The 13,320-nt window shown below is 36.0% G+C and overlaps 1 pseudogene; it reads left to right on the plus strand.

Annotated features, from left to right (window-relative positions):
- Nucleotides 1-11,925: 11,925 nt before the first annotated feature.
- On the plus strand, nt 11,926-12,797 carry LOC149830523 (PRA1 family protein F2 pseudogene; annotated as a pseudogene).
- Nucleotides 12,798-13,320: the final 523 nt, after the last annotated feature.

Consider the following 13,320-nt stretch of genomic DNA (forward strand, 5'->3'; position numbering starts at 1 on the left):
CCAAATAAAAGGTGTTTAAGCTCGGCGTGTCATTATACAAGTTAAGCCCAACCCGAAGCTTGAGCTCAAACTGGTTTATTTTATTAAAAATATATATTTAAATTAAAATAATAAAATTTTGAACCTAAACCTACTCAGCTAAGTTGAAACTGACTCGTTTACAAAATAAACATATTGTTTCATAGCTTATAAGTAATATGAATTGAATTTTGAACTACAAACTTATTACTTGTTAGTAAGAGGTCAGCTGGAGACCCGATCAACTGATCGGCCAAATCACTTTTATAAAAGTGATTTGGCATCCTCACCCTCCACAATGTCCACAAGGATAAATCAATGGACAGTGAAGATGTCAAGTGATTAGACAGATCACCTTATCTGATCTATGAGCCGAGCATTGTTGTTCGTGTTCGGCTTGCTTAGCCTATTTAATGAGTTTGAAGAAGCTCTTTATGAGATGGACACATGATGAGCCACAAGCAACTCATCTTGTTTAGCAGCCTTAGACATAAGTGAGTGCTTGCTGCAAAAAGTAGAGATGGGCAAATGGAGGCAAGGATGAAGGTTAAAATTATAGACCGAGTTTGAAGAGCGCTTGGACCAGGGATAGAGGACGTGAAACAGGAATGGAGGCAAGGATGAAGGTTAAAATCAAAACTCGTGTGGTGATGGTGGCGGGGATGGACTTACGGTCCCGTTCCCATTAGTAAAATAACTAAAATACCTTTAGGCATGATAGTGGAACGAGGAGAAATGGGGCCCCGCCTCGCCCCATTTGGACGGGGGATGGAGGTTAAAATAAAAACCCATGTGGGAATGAAGGCGGGGATGGAGGGCAAAAGTTTGAGATGGGGCGAGGGTGGAGACCCTGTCCCCCGCCTCCACCCCAGTCAACTGCCATCTCTAGGTTAGGCAGACCCCTACCAGTTATTATTCACCGCACCACTGAGTTTTGAACCTGCAACGACCCACCACAAGGGAGACATGCACTGTCAGCTCCTACCGTCCACTCGGAGCCATCCGTTGGTGATGATTAAATTGTTATACATTGTTTTTGTCAAAATTTTCTTTTTAACGATAACCATGTTTTTTTTGCTGTAAAATCCCTGCTCCTCCTTGCCCACCAAGTACAACCAGCTTAGGCCTTGTAACAAAGGATGCGCACCCATGAGTTTTGAATTCCAGCGTTCCATTAACTTGGTGACATTCTCAGGTTGCAGCTACCAGATGAGTGGAGCTCTCACGTTTTATTGATCACTAGTAAGGCGGACGGGCACTAATTCAAAAATGTAAATCTATAACCATTCCTGAATAGAAGTTTAACATTGAAATACAACAATAAGAGGAAATTAAAAAATAATAATAAATAAACCAAAAGTGCATTTCATTGAGTATCTCATTTCAAATCCTAAAAGAAAATCTCATGAAGCAGTATCCATTTTTCAATTTCAATATTACTCACGAAAGAGGTCTAATAAAGAATATCCTCATTCAAAAAATTTAAAGCATAAAGAGCTATTTTTTCATTTGTTTTAGTGTAAAAACTAAATTTTCTAGAGCATGAAACATGGAATTCTCTTTGGTTCCAAATCACTGACAACATTAGTCATTAAATCAAGAGCTATTTGTTTATCGGTTTATTTTTGAACCCATTGCATTCAAGGTCATTTTCTAACATGGTATTAGAGTGAGGAGATGATCAAGTTGTTCTTCGGTGCATCGGGAAGCATGTCACTAAAAAAATGGTAGTATTTATTGTTTCTCTTCTCTTTCTTGAATTTATTCGATATGTATTCTTTTTCTTGGAGTGTCATGCATTATGAAGCTACTTTCTTGATCATTTATATACATGTGCTTTTTGTTATCATTATGCCTTTTAAATCAAAAAGTATTTTTGCACATCTAATGCTTATGCTATTCATTAAGATGTTGCTCTTTTCGCTCTTGCACATTAAGTGCTTGTGTTATTTGGGTCTTTATTGAACCCTTACTTTTCGCATATCACATTTCAAATCTTTTCAGTAAATTTGTTTTTCTAGATATATGATAACTCAAAATCTTGTTTTAATGGGTCATTAATAATGTTTGGCTTTCAAGCATAATTTGATATTAATCTCACTTGTGTGTGTAAATTTAAGAGCTTTTGTGATTCTATTGTTGATAACAAGTTTTGCATATGACTTAAGATTGATGAATATATAACCTTTTTCTTGAATTATTATTATTTTTTATATATGATCGTTGGTGCTTTGAATTTATATACTTAACTTTGTTTGTAAGTATACCTTTCATATGAATAGTATGTCTTTGAAAGGAATTTATGATTAAAATTTTTGTATGATATATGTAGTATAAAATTATTACTCTTCTATACTCTCTTCATAATTATTGTTTTGTGGCGTCTTATAATATCGCGTATTTTTCAGAAAAAATCTTGACATATATCATCTATGAAATTTTTATTAAGATCTAATTTCTTTAACAAGGATCACTTAATGCATCATTTCATATGAGCAATATTTAATTGTAAAAGTTTTTTTTTATTTTGAATTAAGAGTAGTTTCTATTAAAAAGCATAGTCTTGTATTGTTGTCATATGAAATACGGTTATCTTTTTGCATCTTGACGTTTTTAAAGAATCTCCAATTTGATTGTCTTCAAGTGTGTCCCATTGTAAAATTTATGTTTTCTTTTAATGGTTGTTGCACAGTTGTTGAAATATGAGTTAGTTCTAACTTCTTAAGTCATATAATGAGGTTTACTATGCATTAAGAAACTTATAAGTTTGCCTTAGTGCAATTTTATGTCGTACAGTTACAACAAGTCTATAAACTTATTAATCCTTTCAGTGTGGGTTTTGTCCCACTTGTATGAAATATATTCTTTACTTTTTCATTTGGAATCTCTCTTGAGTATTTTGTGTGTGAACCCTAGTGGTTCTTAAGTGTTTGCTTTGTGTATGAACCTTTATGGTTCTTAAGAGATCTTGTTCGTGAAGAAGTATTTGAAGTTTGTTTGAGGATTCTTTTTTAAGTATGGGTTTTTCTCACTTTAATGAGATATTTTCTTTTCTTTTCTTTTTAAGTGTTTTGGTTCTTGTGTGTGAATTGAATGAACCTTTATGTTCATTAAGAAAGATTATTTTTTTAGCCTCTTTTAAAATTTTAATTGTGGACTTCACTTCCTTTCATGGTTTTTCATGAATCTTTCAAACTTCACTTTTATTAAGAGTGACTATATTGGTCTAAATCTATTATTTGTTCATTCAAGATTGTTGTCATTCAACATCTTATTTTTGCATAAAGTTACATCTATTATTATTTGGTATGCATATAATTGCATTGTAAAAACTTGATTCTTGGATTATTCCAAAATGGTTCTTTCAAAGAATGTCCTTTTAAGAGTATTCTTTACCTTTTATGACACTTATGTTGTCCATCACAGTTTATTATTTGATTCCTTTTCTACCGTATTATTGTTATATTAGAGATGTTTATTGAGGTGAGTTAAAGGCACCTCAGTTTAGGCCAGTTTTGGTTGTCACATGTGGTTTGACTCAAATTGACTGTTTTATGGTCTCTGATTATGAGTGTGTGATATCACTCAGTTTCTCTTTGCCCATTGATTTTACTATGGATGCTCTTTATTATGAGTACCTATGATGAATATATATTGTTTTTGAAATCATAGTGTTTTAAAATATGTTTAAAATTGTTAATTTTATTTGCATTAGTGTTTGTCAATACAAGTCTTCTTACCTCAATTGACTTTCTCCTTCTATGCCTCCTATCTAAGTGTCACTTTATGTAGACAAAAAATGTTGTTCACACCTTCGTGTGTGTTTTTAGCCCATTGTTGGCTTTGTTCTCTTGATCTAGTAGTTGATACACTTGTTTTGAGTATCATTATATATAGACAAGGCTTGTTGTTTCACACCATTGTGTGTGATGTTAGACTATGGGTGGCTTTTGTGTTCTTGTTCTAGTTGTTGATGCACTCATTTCAAGTGCCATTTTATTTTTTTGTACTTTATGTGCATTTGGTTACCCACTAAGGGGTAACCAAATGCACATAAAGTACAAACTCATAAATCTACAAAGGGGTGAAGCCAAAAGAGCTAAAAAGAATGAATCTTCATTAAAGGAGAGGGTAAAAACCCTTTGTCATTTACAATGGGGCAAGACCCCTATTTATAAGCCACTAGGAGGCCTTTGAAGGGCTCCACTAGTCATTGGAAGGGGTCCAATGACTAGATGTTGGACCCCATCCCAAGGTTGACTAAAGTCAACCAAAAAAAATAATAGAATAAAAGAAAAAATAAATAAAAAGAGAAAAAATAATTACAGTCATATTCATAATTATCAATATGCGCAAAAATAGAAAATAAACAAAATGCCCCAAAGGGCTTACAATTAAAGGAATATATATTTATATATATGTAAATATATATATATATATATATATATATATATATATATATATATATTAAGAGATACAATTTAACAGTCCTATGGTATGGTCATGAAAGAGCAATATGAAACCCCATGACTACGTGAGACCCACATTATGATGTATTTACTTTGTTCTAAAACTATGAGTTGCATAGTTGATTATGTAGTGAATGGTAAATACTAAAAACAAATTATTGTACGTTATATTACACATTAAGAGTTATGATAAAAAATTTGACATGATAAAAAACCCATATAGTTATGTGAAAGGAGTACATTAAAGGATGATTTCATAGCTAAACTCATACTATATGTGGAAAAGTATCATGATTCACGTGATTGGAAACCATATGACTATGTGAAAAATAACTCATAACATATGTGAAAAACATCATACTTGAAAATGAAAAAAATATTCACATAACTATATGAAAAATAACCCATAGCATATGTCGAAAGCCTCATAGTTGAATATAATGATGAAAGAAATTCACATGACTATGTAAGAAATAACTCATAGCATGTGTGAAAACCTCATACATGAAATTGAATGATGAAAAAATTCACATGATTATGTTGGAAATAACCCATAACATATGAGAAAAAATATCATTAATATAATCCAAGAAATTATGCATGGTTGTTGGGTGCATCATGAAGTACTATACACAATATATGATGCACCAGATACGATACAATGTGGGTGTTTGACCCATATGACTAAGTGGGAGATGTTGGATCCTGGTACGAATCCAGTGTGGCTATTGGGTCTCACACTTAGAACCCATATGTTGAATCTAAAGTTGGATTCAGGTATTGGATCTAAAGTATATCATTGGATTCTCATAAAAGAATGCAATAACTAAAAGTAGTGAGCTAGAAATGTAACAACCCGAAATCTAACCCAAATTTTGAGAAATTTTGTTTTTTATATCAGCAGAAATATTTAATTTAAACAAGGTTAAGCATCTCAAACACGTTACAGGGAAATTCAAAGCAAATACCATCCATTTCATTTCTAATAACAATTGATAATAAAGTAAGTGTTTTGAGCATTCTAGTAACAAAACTGAAATGAACTAAACTAGTTCTAAACATCCTAGGAACATCATTAATTCATGTGTCATGTCTTGTACATCATCCTGCAACTATTCTGATTCCTTTATTTTTCTCTTGAAAAATGGTAAAGTAATTTGAATCAGATTACAACCAGTCTGAGTAGGAAAATACTATGATTATGCAAATATACTTTATAACAAACATACAATGTAATTGAATATTCAATTAAAAGCATAACTAAGATAAAACATGACATATTAAAACAAGTAACAAGAAATCTATCAATTGCATATCACATTTTTTATTCATGGACTAACATAAAATGAATAAACACATGTTTAAGTATAAAATCTCACAATCTGTTATGTGACTGAAACACATAAAAAGTTTAATTAAATTTCTCTTAAATTATTCTGCGAGTACTCGCAAGCCAAGGCAACCGTAACATAAGAGAACATTCATGGGTTTATTATGCTTGGTATTTTATTAACCTGAACGTCTAATTGAAATTGAAATCCTAAGGGAGCAGTTAAATAATTGAGCGAACCTCCCAAAAGTCAAACAACAGGATGCATCACTAACTTTTGCAGAAGAACTTGGAGCTACCACCTAGGATAATTTGGAATCCCGGGTTCTCTAACTCCGAGGACTGAGGACCAACGAGTCATTGACGTTCGACGCTAAAAGCACATGCTCTCGGAGTTGTGTACCACCTACCCTCTCTAAGGTATGTCCGTGTCTGAGTGGGTTGCTATCTTATTAATTTTATTACCTAACTTATCAAAGTTTTCCCTAATCTGAACTCAGTAGCTCAAAGACACTGAAATTCATAAAACTTATGAATCATACCACAATTGTAGTATATTCCTAATCCTTCATACCTTAAATAAGTATGTTATCAATTTTATCATTTAATTATACAAACCTATCCAGAGTGCTCTGGTACCTTTAAACCAGATAAGCACAAATGCTCTGATACCTTTAAATCAGTCAAGCATAAATTATTATATTACAATTTACTGGAGTATTCACTTTATAAACTTGAGGCCCAGTGCAAAACCCTCAATACCCTGGCTTGGCAACTCTTGTGCCAGCCTTAAACTGACCTGATGGCTCGATTATGAGTTCATTCATTAAGCCTTGTACGTGTGTTAGATTCCAAAGTGAGTCACCCAAAGGTAAGTGTAAAGTTATATACTGATATTCATTTCATCGAGCAAATTGCTATGATTATTCAATCTTAAACCTGACACTATATATATAGGGCACATAACATCATTCGTTTGCTCTTAAATGGTTGTAGACAACATTTTATCATAGGTATATTGTACAATTATGTATGCAGTTTATAGTGATTAGCCAGTAGCAATCTTAGGGAAAAGAAACACTCAGCAGACTATTTCTGTCATTGATCTTATTGCAGAAACTCCTTACAACATTAAAATTTTCTGTTATTAAACTTAAAACATAATTTAATTTTTGTTGTGTACTTAACAAAAAAATCACTTTATCCTGAAGTATATATAACAAAAATTGATTTCCTACGACTCACTTACGAAGTGGCCTCTTGAGTTAGTGGTGGGACCACAACTTATTCTTTTTAGCCCTTTTGGCTTCACCCCTTTGTAGGTTTATGAGTTTGCACTTTATGTGCATTTGGTTACCCCTTAGTGGGTTTGTGTATTCGTACTTTATGTGCATGTTTATCAGTTCATTTTTTAACCTATTGCATTCAAAGTCATTTTCTAATAAAGACATTATAATGTGCTAATAACCTTACACAAAGTCTACGTGCACAATAGTGTATACAGCATAAATTAAATTATGTTTTAAGTTTAATAACAGAAAATTTTAATGTTGTAAGGAGTTTCTGCAATAAGATCAATGACAAAAATAGTCGGCTGAGTGTTTCTTTTCCCTAAGATTGCTACTGGCTAATCACTATAAACTGCATACATAACTGTACAATATACCTATGATAAGATGTTGTCTACAACCATTTAAGATCAAAGGAAAGATGTTATGTGCCCTACTTATATATATATATATAGTGTCAGGTTCAAGATTGAATAATCACATATCCAAAATAGCTAGTGCAACCAAAATTTGTCTAATCAAAAGAGAAACAAATAAACACTACAGAGCATCCCTTGAGTTTCACTACCAAAATATAAAATCGGCAAAAGCCCTGTCACTTGAGAGGGATAAACCTAGACGAGTGGGTGACACCAATACCTGGCCTCCCGTGCTTGACAAGATTTTAGCTTATGGAGAACTCTGCCAGGTAATGGTCGATCATCTCTGGCTTGATCTCAACCTGGTTGAAAGTCTTTCCATTGTACACTCCAATGATACTTTCAATCATTTCAAGCACAATAATCATGTTGCGCAAGTGGGTCCTCACTGACTCAGGCTTTTCGCTAGGTGGGGCTTCACGTTTCTGATTTACAATGCAAATAGACTAATAGTCAGGAACGTTTCTATTACTTGTAAACAATAAAGTTGCATTTGAATTAAAACCAGGCTACCTAAATCTCTACACAAGGTGAAAATTTTTGGTATAAGCCAGCTGCAGCGATTGGCTTACAATAGTCAACTTTTTTCTTCTTCAAAAGTATAGCTTATTAGAGTATCTAATGAATAAGCAAACAACAAGAATTACTTGGTTGCAGAAAAGAAACAATAACAACAATAATACTTTGAGAGAGAGAGAGAGCAAGTCATGTACTTGAGTATGAATACACCAAAAGCAATTAATAAAAACAGAAAAGAATTACAGGTGAGGAATTTGTTGTTGACAGGGTTCTTTTTCTGTGGGCCTCTGTTCCTCATATTCTGTTTCCTGAACATTGTTGCTATAGCATATAGCGCTACTGCAGCATTGCCATTTGGCACCATACCGGTTATCCTTCTCATATGGGCACTAGTTACATCACATTTGCTTGTTTTGGGTGGAATAGTTGGTAAAAACAATAAGGCTGAGTTCCAAGCTCCAGTTCGGACCACAAAGTATCCCAGAGAAATCCCACCATTGCCTTGGTATAAGGGGACTATCCCCCAGATGGTGATGGCATGATTATTGCCTTTCAGTGCTATCTATATTGAACTTTACTACATCTTTACAAGTGTATGGAGACACAGAATCTACACCATCTACAACATTTTCTTTATTGTCTTCATCATTCTCATCATCGTCACTACATTTATTATTGTTCAACTTGTTGTTGAAGATCATGAATGGTGGTGGAGGTGAGTTAATATACATTGTATTCTGTTATGTTGATTCCATACAATTTCTGTCTCTGCTTCCTATTTCATTTGTTTTTCTTTTAATCTATTTTTTTCATGTCCTCTCTCTCTCTCAGTTTTATTCTTTGATTTCCAGTTCTATTGATTTCTATTTACCTATGGTTTTCTAGTTGAAAGATCATGTGAGTATGAACTTGTCCTTCACAGCCGCTCTAACATTGAGCCAATATTCAATCAACATATTATGAAAGCATTATTAAGCAGAAATCATATAGGAAAATAACCAAAATAATTTAACAAAGGGGAAAGAACAGAAAAATTCAACAGTATTATTCTCTATTCTTCACATCTAAGGGAACAAAAGAATTATGGAAAAATATAGCCAACATAAGATGCTTTACACAATTCTTCTTTCTTCAGTCTTTTCAGAGGCTACCAACATACTTGGAAACAAAGTTATCCAAATCCTACAAGATATGCTTAACCATACATAGAATTAACCTTTTGATTTAATATTTGAAATAAAAAAGAAAAAAAATAGGAGTTTCTTTTGAAAGTTTACAAGAACATTTCAGAAGAAAAAGAGATAAACAGATAGTATACTAATGAATGAAGGTCACCCTACACAAAGTGTTTATACTATCATCCTGTTATACTACTGTATATATATATACACACACACCAAAAGTTCAAAACAATTCGTGAATATTGCAGCTTAGAGGTTTTCACACGCCAAAACAAGCAGGAAAGAATATTGCAGCCCTTTTACTCGAGTATGAATGCACACATACAAGTCATTACACTGAATGAAACTTAAAAACCAATCAAAGCATAATGATGTTCTTTGCCCCTTCCTCTTCTCAAATATCCATGCAATGAAACACACTCAACCAGAGATCATGTGTCATTCTTGTCGAATCCGAACCTAGCATCGAAGTAAAACGCCACAGCGAGCAATCACAGATCGTTGTAAGCCTGTAAATGGCAACCAGAGACAACCAATCTTGTATTTCGTCCCTTGCAAAGCTGGTGGACAAATCTGGCACTGATGATGATGGTCGCCGATGGTGGACAGAGAGAGAGGGTTGAGGGTCGACGAACGTGGTGCAGCTGTTGCACACGATTTGTCCAAGAAATATTGATGTGAATCCAAGAAATCCCCCGTAAGCAAGCTGGTTAAATCCAATCCATTCTCTCCTCTCTCACACAATATTGCTCACTCCACCGATCCCAAATTCCAACAAGCCCACTGACCACTAGTGGGTTAAATCCAATAGGTCCCCTCGAGGTGCCCATCCCATGTGTTTTGGATTTGAAGATGCCGAGTGCTGTAGGGGGATACTTGCTGAACCTTTCTATTGCATGTTGAGACATTGATGCGCCTTTCTTGACGATAATATGATAATGTCTAGTGGGGTGTATCTTGGACGAAGCTCCTGCAGCTTTTTTTTATACCTAGAGAGATGAGAATCGCCAAAGACACCTTGTAAAGCGACAATAGCATCTGCTGCCTAATTTTGTGGTAATTATTTTGGCCCATGGCCATTAGGGAATCCTGTCCCATACCCTTTACAGTGATGGGATGTTCTCTCTTTCTCTGGGGTTAGGCAGACTCCCACCAGTTATTATTCAAGGTACCAGGGTTTTGAACCTGCAAGGTCCTCACCACAAGGAGACTTGTACTGACAGCTCCTACCAACCATGCCTAGCATACGTTGTTATGACACTTATTTATTTTATTTTTTTAAAGGCAACCTGGGGTTAGTTACATATCATTGGGTTTTGAACTTGCAACCTCCCAACACATGGTGACGTGCACTAACAGCTCCTACCAAACACCTTTACTCTTGCCAAGTTGAAGACGAGGAAAAAGCAAAAGTATCCTTGCTCCATGCAATTATTGTTACATGCACGGTGCACATGCAAATGCTTCACAGTGATGGTCTATTAGAAATCTAACCCAAACTAGTCAACCCTGAACACATCTCAAGCTCGGTTCAGTTCGTCTTGTTTACCAGCTATGTGAGTGAGGGAGATTACTGAATTAAGCTCTACTCATCATGTTTGATTTGTGTGTAGGGTGCGTGCTAACAGTTCATAAGGGTGGACAGCTTTTTAGTTTATTTATAAACAATTTACATAATAATTTTTTGTTTGGAGATGTTTTTTCATTTTTGGGGAGTATCCCATTCCCAAAGTTGAGATTCTAAGTAGGGATGTAAAAGGTTTGGATTCGGGTCAGATGTGGCCAATACTAGTTCTGCCTAATCAGATGTTGGCTATTCATATTCATATTCAGATTCAAATTCGAATTCGAATTCAGATTAGGTTGGTGAAAACTCATACCAAATCCGATTTTTTACATATTCAGATATCTGTCTGATTTGGTCGCAAAAAATCAATACCATATCGGATATGGTTTTGGTAACTTACCAAATCCGATTAAATGAAGTTGGATTGTATTGGTATCAGATAAAATCTGATCCTTTGACATCCCTAATTGCCAGCCAGTGACAGCCTTTGTTGAGTCACTTTTAACGTAGGAAATATTTGAGAAAAATCAATTTCTTATTTTGAAGTGGGACATTTCTTTGCCCAAAAAATCCCAATAACAAGATTTGTGACTATGATTATATGTAAACCATATAGATTAAACAAGCTTAATGAATATTTAGCTAGTGTAAATTGGTGTTTGAGCTCGGACTCATTTACCTAATTGAGCTTATACTCTCATTCTCAAATGAGCGAGCTCCAAAGGGGTTTGGCATAGTGGGATAGGACCTAGGCTCTCAAATCTTGTGAGTGTCAGTCGAAGCGTGCCTTAAGAGAAAGGGCTAATGGAGTATTATGCTGCCGGGACAACAACAGGCGGAGCCAGCGCAGTTAGGTCTCTGATCGTGGGTGTGCTTGAATGGGCTCGTCGTGGACCAATTATTACGAGCCCATTCAAACAGTCCTACGTTCGTAATTTTGTCCAAAATATGGTGACAATTCCATAAAATGCTTCCTATATAAGCCTTCTACTTCGCCCTTCTCCCGCCTTCGATTCTCTCGTGAATCATCGCCGCTCTCTCCGTCGTCTCGCCGGTGAAACATTTGCCGGAAAACGCCTCGTTCTCCTTAAAATCTGCCGTAAACTCAAACCGTAGCCTCTACTCTCTGGCCGATGGCCTCACAGTACGGCTACGGCACACTTCCGGCGTCATCCGACCCCTCCGCCGCCACTGCGGCGTCCGCGGACTTCATCTCTCGGGCCAAAGAGAGGGGAGAATCGGCCATCGCTACCCGGAAACCCTGGCGGGAGCTCGCGAATCCGGCGGCCTTCTCGCGCCCGCCGAGCTTCGGCGAGTCTCTCGTCCGGATCCGGCAGAACCTCGCCTACTTCCGAGTCAACTACGCCATGATCGTCCTCCTCATCCTCTTCCTCGGCCTCCTCTGGCACCCGATCTCCCTCATCGTGTTCATCGTCGTCTTTGTCGCCTGGTTCTTGCTCTACTTCTTCCGCGACGAGCCGTTTGTGATCCTCGGCCAGACTATGGACGATCGCCTGGTGCTCGTCGTGCTCTCCGTCGTGACGATCGTTGCGCTTCTCTTGACGCACGTCACCTTGAACGTGCTCGTCTCCCTCCTCATCGGGGCCGCGATTGTTCTGATACACGCGGCGTTTAGGTCCACGGATGGCCTGTTTCTCGACGAGCTGGAGGCCTCAGAGGGAGGGTTGTTTTCGGTGGTTGGGGGCTCGATGCATTCTTACAATAGAGTTTGAAGTCTGAACGCGAGAGGTGGTCTTTTTTTTTTTCCTTTTTTTCTTTCCTCCCCCATATTCCATTATAAAATTCTTACCTTTTGGGTAACTGAATCAGTTTAGATTGCAAATCGTGTCTTCCTTTCCCTCTTTCGTTGGTGCTTCTATTTTCTTTTTGACGGTTTTGGGATCCATTGTAGAATTCACTTGGCATTGTATTTTTTTCATTGGGCGCAACCATGTATGTCCGTGAATTACGTGAAAGAAGGTTCTCGTTGGTTTTTGGAAGAAAATACATGTATTTGTTTTTTTTTTCCTTCTCTCTTGTACACTCTGGTCCTTTATTTAACTAGCATCTCCCTTAGTCCTATATATATATATATATATATATATATATATATATATATATATATATATATATATATATATATATATATATATATATATATTGCTTTTATCATTGTGCTTTTACGCAAAGTTGGTTTATCCGGTATTTGATGTGGCGAAAATCGTGTTTTCTTGTGAAGTATACAATAAGGCTTCACTAGATCGAGTTATTTTGGCAGTTTATCACCTAGGCTCTTCCAGTATCAGGCTTCCTGGATTCGTTCGAGGACCAAATTTTCACTTGAACTTGGTGGTTTTGTAGGATGAATGCCGATCATTTCATGCTGCTGCATGTGCCTCTGTTTGACATCAGGAAACATGATGTACTGGAGTGTTGGTCGAGTCCTTCTTGCGATATTGTGGAAAACAATTTCTGCTTTGGAGTTTTCGTGTGCCTTGAAAACATTGTCCTCCATGTCTATATCTTCT

Source organism: Nuphar pumila, chromosome 8, assembly GCF_984573655.1.
Source record: "Nuphar pumila chromosome 8, dmNupPumi1.hap1.1, whole genome shotgun sequence".
Taxonomy (NCBI): Eukaryota; Viridiplantae; Streptophyta; class Magnoliopsida; order Nymphaeales; family Nymphaeaceae; genus Nuphar; species Nuphar pumila.